At 30.6% G+C, this 8,987-nt stretch overlaps 1 pseudogene; it reads right to left on the bottom strand.

Annotated features, from left to right (window-relative positions):
* Positions 1–6,624: 6,624 nt before the first annotated feature.
* On the bottom strand, positions 6,625–8,292 carry LOC149169842 (putative E3 ubiquitin-protein ligase ARI8 pseudogene; annotated as a pseudogene).
* Positions 8,293–8,987: the final 695 nt, after the last annotated feature.

Below are 8,987 nucleotides of genomic sequence, written 5' to 3'. Positions count from 1 at the left end.
GGTAGCTATGGTTGTCTCTGCATTTTGTTCTTCAACTTGTGGGGCTTGTGGAGGTAGTGGAGGTCTCATCCTGCTTTTCCCATGTTGACTACCCAACCCTCTATCCATAATATTAATACAAAAAATTTACATAAAAAACAAAAAAAAATTAAAAGTAGAACTTATATTAAAAACTTATAAGATATTTAAAAATAAAATAAAAGATATTAATTAAATTTGTAAAATGTAAAATAAACCAAATTCATATTTTCTAGATTTTTTTTAATTATTTAATTTAAAAATATAATAAATAAAAATAAATAACTAACCTTAATTAAAATACATTTCAAAATATTTATATAATTTAAAATTTAATTAAGTTTAAGATTATTTTAACCACTAATATTGTTAGCCATCATGATTGTAAATTTAAAAAACAAAGTAAATTGTATTGTATATTTCATCCTGTTAAAATAATAAAATATTAAAAAGATATCAATCAGATATGAAAAACAGTGCTGTTATGAGTTTTTCTACCAAGAAAAAGTGCAACAAATTTACTTAGACTAAAATAAGTAATACTGATTATTAAATATTTAAAATGATAAATGCAAACCTCAAAGATAATGATCACTAGTTTGTTGAGTCTCCCACATATTTCTAGAAATACAACAAGAATCTCATTAAATAATAGAAAGTTTATATATATATATATATATAAATAATGGGCATTTAATATATTCAAAACTAGACTTACTTAAATAACTTGTTTCACATGCCATGGCAACTACATTACCCAATTTTGATGTGTTTCATAAATAAGCACCAATAATTTCAGATTTTAGATTTTTTGGATTACTGGTTTCTTGTAGTGGGTTTTCTGCATAAATCCCATTTATATCTACTTGAAAATGGACGTTTCAAACCTGCAATTAAGGTTCATTATCAAGATAAAAGTGTGATTTAGATGTATTTGTTAGAATGTAATCATGAAACTCTTATGATAGATTCTTATATTTATTGTTGGAGGTAATCGTGTAGGATTGTATAAGATGTAATCATGGGTTTTGGGGCATCAAATTAAATATGCTCCATAAAACACAAAACTTACCAAAGGGAGATCCTAATCCTGACTATTTTGGTTTTTTTACCAGGCCATCTAGATTTTATTTAGGAGGTAAAATGAAGCTCAGTAATGTGATCTCTAAATTGGATCTCTAAATTGGGCACAAAGCAATAAATCAGAAAGGAAAATAGCATGAAAAGGCGAATTGGAGACAGATTTCCAAGTCGTTACAATTTGGTCAATAACTGAATGAACCAGAAAATAATCACAAGAATTGAACTTGTTAATCAAATATGCCAACAAGGGAATAAAGTGATAAACTTAAAACCCCTCATGAGCTATACCAGCGTTGAGCAATGAAAAAACTAAAAACAACGATTATTAGTATTTGTTACCAAAGTGAAATTCCTGCCAGACGTATTGCAACAACAACGATGGAATCCCAAATAAAAGACTCCATGCATAAAAATTATCTCATTGTGAGAAAGGACCAAAAGTGAAATTCCTTCCAGAGGTATGGTCGTGGTAGTGATATAATCTCAAATAAACGACACTATAAAAATTTATTACATATTTGAATATTTCACATCAGTGAGAGAAATTAAATTCCAAAAAGGAGGTGAGAACTAAATTAAGTTTATTAGGTATTTAGACAATGACAACACTTGTGTTTTAGGTGGATTATGGTGATCATGGTTTACGATGGTTGATTTTCATATTGAAACACTATTTATCACAATATGACATTGGACCATGGTTGAGGATGGTTGACAATGATTGATCATGATTGATTTTCATATTGGGACAATCTTTGTTATAATGTGACGTTGGACAGTGGTTGACCATGATTAAGGGATCATAAATCCAAGGGAATAATATTAAACCCTAAAAATAAACATGGTTGACTATGATTTACTCTGGTTAATTTTCATATTCAAACAATCTTTGTCACAATGCAATGTTGGACTATGGTTGAGACAATCTTTATCACAATGTCACATTGGACCATAGTAGACCATAGTTGATATTCATATTAAGACAATCTTTGTCACAATGCAACTTTTGACCACAGTTGACCATTATTGAATTTCATATCGAGACAATTTTTGTCACAATTACAACACTGGATAGTAACTAATTTTCTTATTGAGAAAATCTTTGTCCCTATATGACGTTGGACCATGGTTAAACCATAAATATAAACCCGAAAGATTTATATTAAACCAAAAAAATTATATTGTAAACCCTATGAATAATATTATTAACTATAAATTAAATAATTAATTATAAATTAATAATAATAATAATAACTAAACTTAGTTAATTAATTGAGAAAATGTTAATAATTAATTATAATTATTAATTAATTAAACTTATTAATTAATTGAGAAAACCTTTAACACTATTTGACGGAGTTGTCTATAATGCGACTTTTTGAAGATTCCGGTGACGGAATCCGGCGAAGAAATTGATGTCAAATCTTGATTCCTTGCAGTTAAAATGGTTTTTTAACTGCATATTTGGATTTAGCACCCTGAAAAACCCCTGGGACGCTTTCATTGTGCAGAAACTAGCTATCAAACTTGCGATTCCAATAATTCTTGCCGGATTTCGACCGGAAAAATCCGCCAGAAAAGCTTTCAAAAAGTCGCGTTATAGACAACTCCCTATTTGACCATGAATATAAACTCAAAAAAATTATATTAAACTCAAAATTATTATTGTAAATATTATTAATAATTAATAATTAATAAATATCAACTAAATAATTAATTATTATTAATAATTCATAATATTATTAAAAATAATAATAATAATCATTATTAATATTATTAATTAAACTTAGTTTAATTAAAAGACTATTAATATTAAGAGACGACAAGATAAGTCTTACATGCATATTAAGTGACTCTAGTATGTTTAGATTGTAGGTTTGAATATCCCGCTAATATAATAGTAGACAATATACATGGAGGAATTCAAACAGATAACTTCATGATGTTGTTATGAAAGCAGAAGCCATATGGTTAATGGAGATATTAATATTTAGTTTGGATTTAGTTTGGATTTTGTTTTTCAGTTTAGTTGTTTTAGATTAATTTTTTGTAAAATTAGATAAGAATTTCTCAAAATGGTAAGTTTTAATTATATCATTTTTAGATAATTAAAATATTAAATTGTTTAACAACCAAAGATTATTAAAATGTAAAGCAATTACACCAATTTGTAAAAGCTAATCCCAAGGGATAAGTTATCAAACATGAAAATCTGGAGCCTAATTGTAATGGTTGAAGTGAGTTGTCTAATTGTAATGGTTGAAGTGAGTTGTCCAGGTTGAATTATAATAGGAGTTTTTGGTAGAGGTGGAGTAATTGTCCAGAAGGTTAAAAATTTGGGTAAAAGAATTTCAAAATACTGTAGAGGTAGTGTTAGAATCATGTTTTTCATGGAAGAAATAGATTCAACATCATCATAAATTCCTAAAGCACCTAAAATTATGAAATTTAACAATTTTTACTTGAATTTAGAGAAATCTCTACCAGATTTTTTTTAAAATATGATAAAAATTTCCATAACTTTCAATAAAAAAACAGTCTCGTTAAACTATCCCACTACCCACTGTAATAAGTGCAGTCAAGCATTAGTATTAAGAAAGAGAAAATAACCAGAAAGCAGCATACTAACATCTATGTACTTGAAATATTCATAGCTGCTAATAATAAAAATATTTGTTTACAAACAATTACCACACAACATTGGGCAATTGGGCAATTATAATTACAGTGAAATTGTATATATGATAGTTTATTTCTCATTTTTAACAAAGTTTTTTAAGTTCTTTTAAATTTATATTTTCAATAACTTCAATTTTAAAAAGTAACTTCAACTATTTTAAAATGGATTTAAAATATAACTTCAATTATTTGGATTATAAATATGTTTTTATAGAGCAAAATTTTCAAATTAAAATATTAGTAATTTCTAACAGTATTCTTAACCTACTTTAAAAAATCACTAATCACTGATAAATTAAGTCAAGATTAAGTGACCTACAATGAATCAAATCAAGGCTAGAACCAAAGAGGAAATTCCAGGAATCATGTCCCAAAGATATCAACGTGACAGCGATGCAGGACCTAATTTGGCTAACTTGTTTAAGTTTCCATGGGAGATGTTATTGCAAAAGATAGACTTTTTATTTCAGATTTTGGAATATTGCATCAATATGATGCACAGGAATGAAATTAATTTTGAATTTTTCTCTATATATATCACAATTTCAAAATATTTTAAAATCTATAATGCAGAATGAAACCGACCGTCGATTCACAGAAACCGCCACTTAACACAAACGCTCCACTCATCTCCTTCCACTTTAACTTCAAACTATCAGCGAAATATTGTAATGGAAAGTGAAAAAAAAAAACCAACAAAAAAATTAAAGAATAAACTAGTTTCACTTACTTCGATTAAAAAAATAACTTAAAAAAGCAAAATAAATATTGTGAATGTGAATGTGCATGTATTTCTTTCTATTATATATGATTAGTTTAGAGAGGAGATCATTATTAAAAAAATTATTTTAGTAAGTTATAAGTTGGACTTCTTAAGTTTGATATCGAAATAACAAATCGGACTTCGTTTTATGTCTCAGTTATCGAGTGGACTTTGTAAGTTTCATAACAAAATCACAAACTCGAGTTAGTTTTATATCTAAAGTTAAAAAAAAACATTTTATTCTCTATTATATTTTGTTTTATAGTTGCATATAGTCACTGAAAGTAAAAAGTTAGAGATAAAAACATAAAATAATATTAGGTATAGAGTAGTCTCACTTCAGGAAAAAGAACTTTATTTTTCATTATTATATTTTGTTTTATAGTTAAATAACTTTATTTTTCATTATTATATTTTGTTTTATAGTTAAATAAAGTTATTAATGTAAAATGTTAGGTGATAAAAATATAAAATAAAATTAAGAATAGAGTAGTCTCACTTTCACAGTTTCTGTTTTAAGATTTTATTATAATTAATTTAATTGTCAAATCAGCAGTGAGAAAATTTATGATAATTAATTTAATTGTCAAATCAGCAGTGAGAAAATTTATTATAATTAATTTAATTTTCAAATTAGCAGTGAGGATAGTCATCATTGACAGAAAAACTTATCATAACTAATTTAATTGTCCAACCAACACTAAGAAAACTTATCATAATTAATTTAATTGTCAAATCAGTAGTGAGGATAGTCATCATTGACGTCGATCCACAAATGCACACTAAATCATCACTTTTATTCAAGGAAAACTAAGCAGACTAGATTTACCTAGTTGGTGGTTCCTAAGGGAGAAGCCCTTCACTCATGCCAGATGTCTTTGAGTCTTGAACTATTAACCTGTCTTTGAGTCTTGAACTATTAACCTAGGCTCTTAGCCTTATAGAAGTAGTTTTAGAGCATACTCCAAAACCAATATTTGATTAATTTAAACAAAAAAAAATCAATATTAAAAAAAATATTTCCTAATATAAATTTAAATTATTGTCCAAAAAAATTAATTATTAGATAAAACCAAATTTATATTAAAAAAAATTAATTATTGCATAAAACGAAATTAGTATTCCTAATAAAAACGTTTTAAAAAAACTAATTATTATATAAAATCAAATTAATATAAAAAATTATAGGGATTGATTGGAAACTTAATCGGTTTAAATTTACCAAATGACTAATTGAAAGAATGACCTTCCCTATAGGGAAGGTCATTCTTTCTTTGATGGGAGAGAAAGAATGGCGATTTGGAGAAGCAAAATTATTTTCCCTCTTTAGTCGGAAGTTTGGGTGGTTCTCGAAGAAAATAGCAAAAAAGATTATCCCTAGGGTCGATACCAACAGGAACGTATAAACCAATGCTTCCATAGATTTGATTTGATCGTAATTTACAACTATGGAGATAGCTTTCGTACTAATATTTATTAGAGAAGAGATAGGAGCAATATCATACCACTTGCCTTTTAATAGTTGGATCTCCCAGTTTTTGGAATGCTCCAAATTCTATTCGAGCATCCAGATCCGAGTCGATACCAGCTAAAACATCTCTGAATAAGGTCCTAGCACCATGCCATTTCTTCAGCAAATATGCGATAATCAAAATATAGATGACAAAAATTTTAAATTTAAATATTCTTAAAAATATTCTTCTAAAAGTAACTAATAATTATTACATAAGACCAACTAATGATTACATAAATCCACTTCAGTATTACATATATCCAATGACTATTTATAACAAATTTTGAAATATTCTCCAAATGTACAATCACATAAGAAATACTGCAATGGCTCACGAGCTTGTCATAGGGTATAGGGCATTAAATGCCCTTAAGTCAATAACAACAGTCTACATACTCCTTAAGTCAATAACACACCGTTGTTATTTTTTATTTATCAACTCACCGCGGGTGTTTTATCCGCTTAAGAAGCATACAGCTAAACAAGCATTCAATGCCCTATGACAAGCTCGTTAGCCATTGCCTAAAAAATACACCTAGCAACTATGTCAGATTACATAAGAATGCCCCTAAGGATTATGTACTTCCGAAAGTCCGCTTTCAAAGGCCTGAATTAGCTTTTCAAAATGGCCAGCGGTGGCCTTTGTCAATCCTTCAAGTTTTTTATAGAAGTCATCGAAATCCTTCCAAGTTGTATGGATGTCGCTTGTCTCAATCTCAGCTTCAGCTTTACGCACACCCTCCATCTGATGTTGGAGTTCATGTTCAGCACATTGATGAAGCCGTTCTAAACTGTTCTCAGCCTCCCCTTGAAGGAATTCGAAAAAGATTTGCTTTTGTCTAAGCCCATCACCATCATTATCAAGCTGCGACGGAAGATAATGACCGTACGCATATGTCCATTTCAGCATACGCCTGCATTCAACTATTTGTACCCATGCATCTACCACATATTTGAATCCTGCCCTGCGAGATTGACTCGCGCTCAGCACACGACTATCAACTAATTCTTTAAGCTCCACCACTCGCACACGCTGCAGATCAGAGAAAGCCTTTTCCTGAGACTTGCCATGTGCCTTCCATCTCTCAAGATAAAATACAAATCTATCTGACGACATTTTAGCAGTCACTTTCATCACATCTTCGGAGAAAGATCGGGAATTATCTCCTTTTGATCCTTCTATTCCTTCCGCTGGACTATACTGGTTGCAAGCAACCGAAGCGCCATAGCCATGCACTTCCCAATCGCGAAGGCATATCCAACAGAATTGAAACCGACAGGGTGCTAAACATGTCATACGCATACACCCATAACTCTTCTGGATTGGTCGTTTACACTTGGGACACGGCTTAGAATTACCAATTATCCAAAGCAAGTTCTGTGATTCACCTTCATGAATCACAGAAACCCACTTTTTGACAGTGTCACAGTCTATTGGACGATGACATTCCTCTAAACAGTTCCAGCAAAATTTATAGGAGCAATTGCACACAACCTCCCGACAGGCATCAACAGTAACAACGTCAATCTGCACAGCGTACTCACAACCAGGAGCTGGACACCATTTAACCCTTGTGTTTTGTTCAACATATGACCTCACAACATATGTTGTATACTTGCTAGTGTCTTCCTCAGATAACCCCAAAGAAAAAACCATATCTGCATCCACAACAGCACCACATCGTGGATCTATATTTGGACATCGTAAGTTGAGACATCCTGCACCGTCGTTATTTATTGAGGTATGAATATAAAGTCTCCAACAATCTTTGCAAAAGCTATGGCCACAATACTTGAGTTCCCTCATGTCTCCCGTATCGTAATCATCAAAACATATTGCACAGGTAATTAACCCCTCCCTTTTTTCTTCTTGGTTTATGTTGTGCTGCAACAATAACCCCACAGCGTTTCTCACTTTCTCCTCATCTGCAAACCATTGATCGTACACAGTATTAATATCCCAATAGAAGTGACGCAAAAGAATGGCTGCCTCAACTTCAGAGACAGAAAGCACACCACAAACGCTACCTATAGCGTTGTGCTGACACTCACAGATGTCCTTCAAACTTAAAACGGTGTAACTCATGCGTCTCTGGTTCGCATCGCTGGCTGCTATGTTCAGAATATTATAGTCCTCTTCTGATTCTGATTCTGATTCTGATTCTGATTCTGATTCTTCGCCGGAGGTGTCATATGCATCATAATCATATACATTATAATCATCATCAAACTCCATTTTCATGAATGGGAACGCAAGCCTTTTCCTTTTCTGTGCCTGGCGGTATGGGATTAGGTGGAGATCAGAAGCCGAGTTTTTTCCTTTTTCCCTACCTGGCTATATCCGCCAATAGTCTCCGAAATATATATAGAACACCTCGGCGCGAGCCGGCCCTGCATTGTACGCTTACCAAAATTAGGACGGAGTACGAAGAGACACTGTCCGTTGAAAGGTGATTAGGACGGATGACGAAGAGACACTGTCCGTTGAAACATGATCTTTCTAACCGTTGTCCGAGAGAATTGCATAATAATGTCGCGTTTGATATTTTTAACCTTGTCAATTTGCATGGATTTATTATTCACTTAATTAAAAAAAATTTGAGTGACTGTTAATTGAGTTTAACTAGTTAGTATTTTGCATGCGACAGTTATTAATGCCAGAGTTATTAATTAGTCTTAATTGATTTCGAACTAGTCATTAATTAACTAGTGTTAATTGATTTCGAACTCCACTTATTTGCAGTTATTTTTATTTTAAAATATTTATATTAATTCTTAGTTTACTTTATTTTAGGATATTTTTAAATTTTGAGTTGAGTTTATTTTTAATAGGTTTGCTAATGAGTGAAAGTGTTTTTAGAGTATTATACATGTGAGAGTTATTAATTACTTTTAATTGATTTTTTACTTTATTTATTTCTAGTTTGTTTT

Source organism: Pinus tabuliformis, chromosome 4_2 (assembly GCF_031772625.1).
Source record: "Pinus tabuliformis cultivar Carrire ecotype Pingquan chromosome 4_2, CPIR1, whole genome shotgun sequence".
NCBI lineage: Eukaryota > Viridiplantae > Streptophyta > Pinopsida > Pinales > Pinaceae > Pinus > Pinus tabuliformis.
The sequence above is the reverse complement of the archived record's forward strand: the minus strand, read 5'-3'. Positions and strand labels throughout refer to the sequence as shown.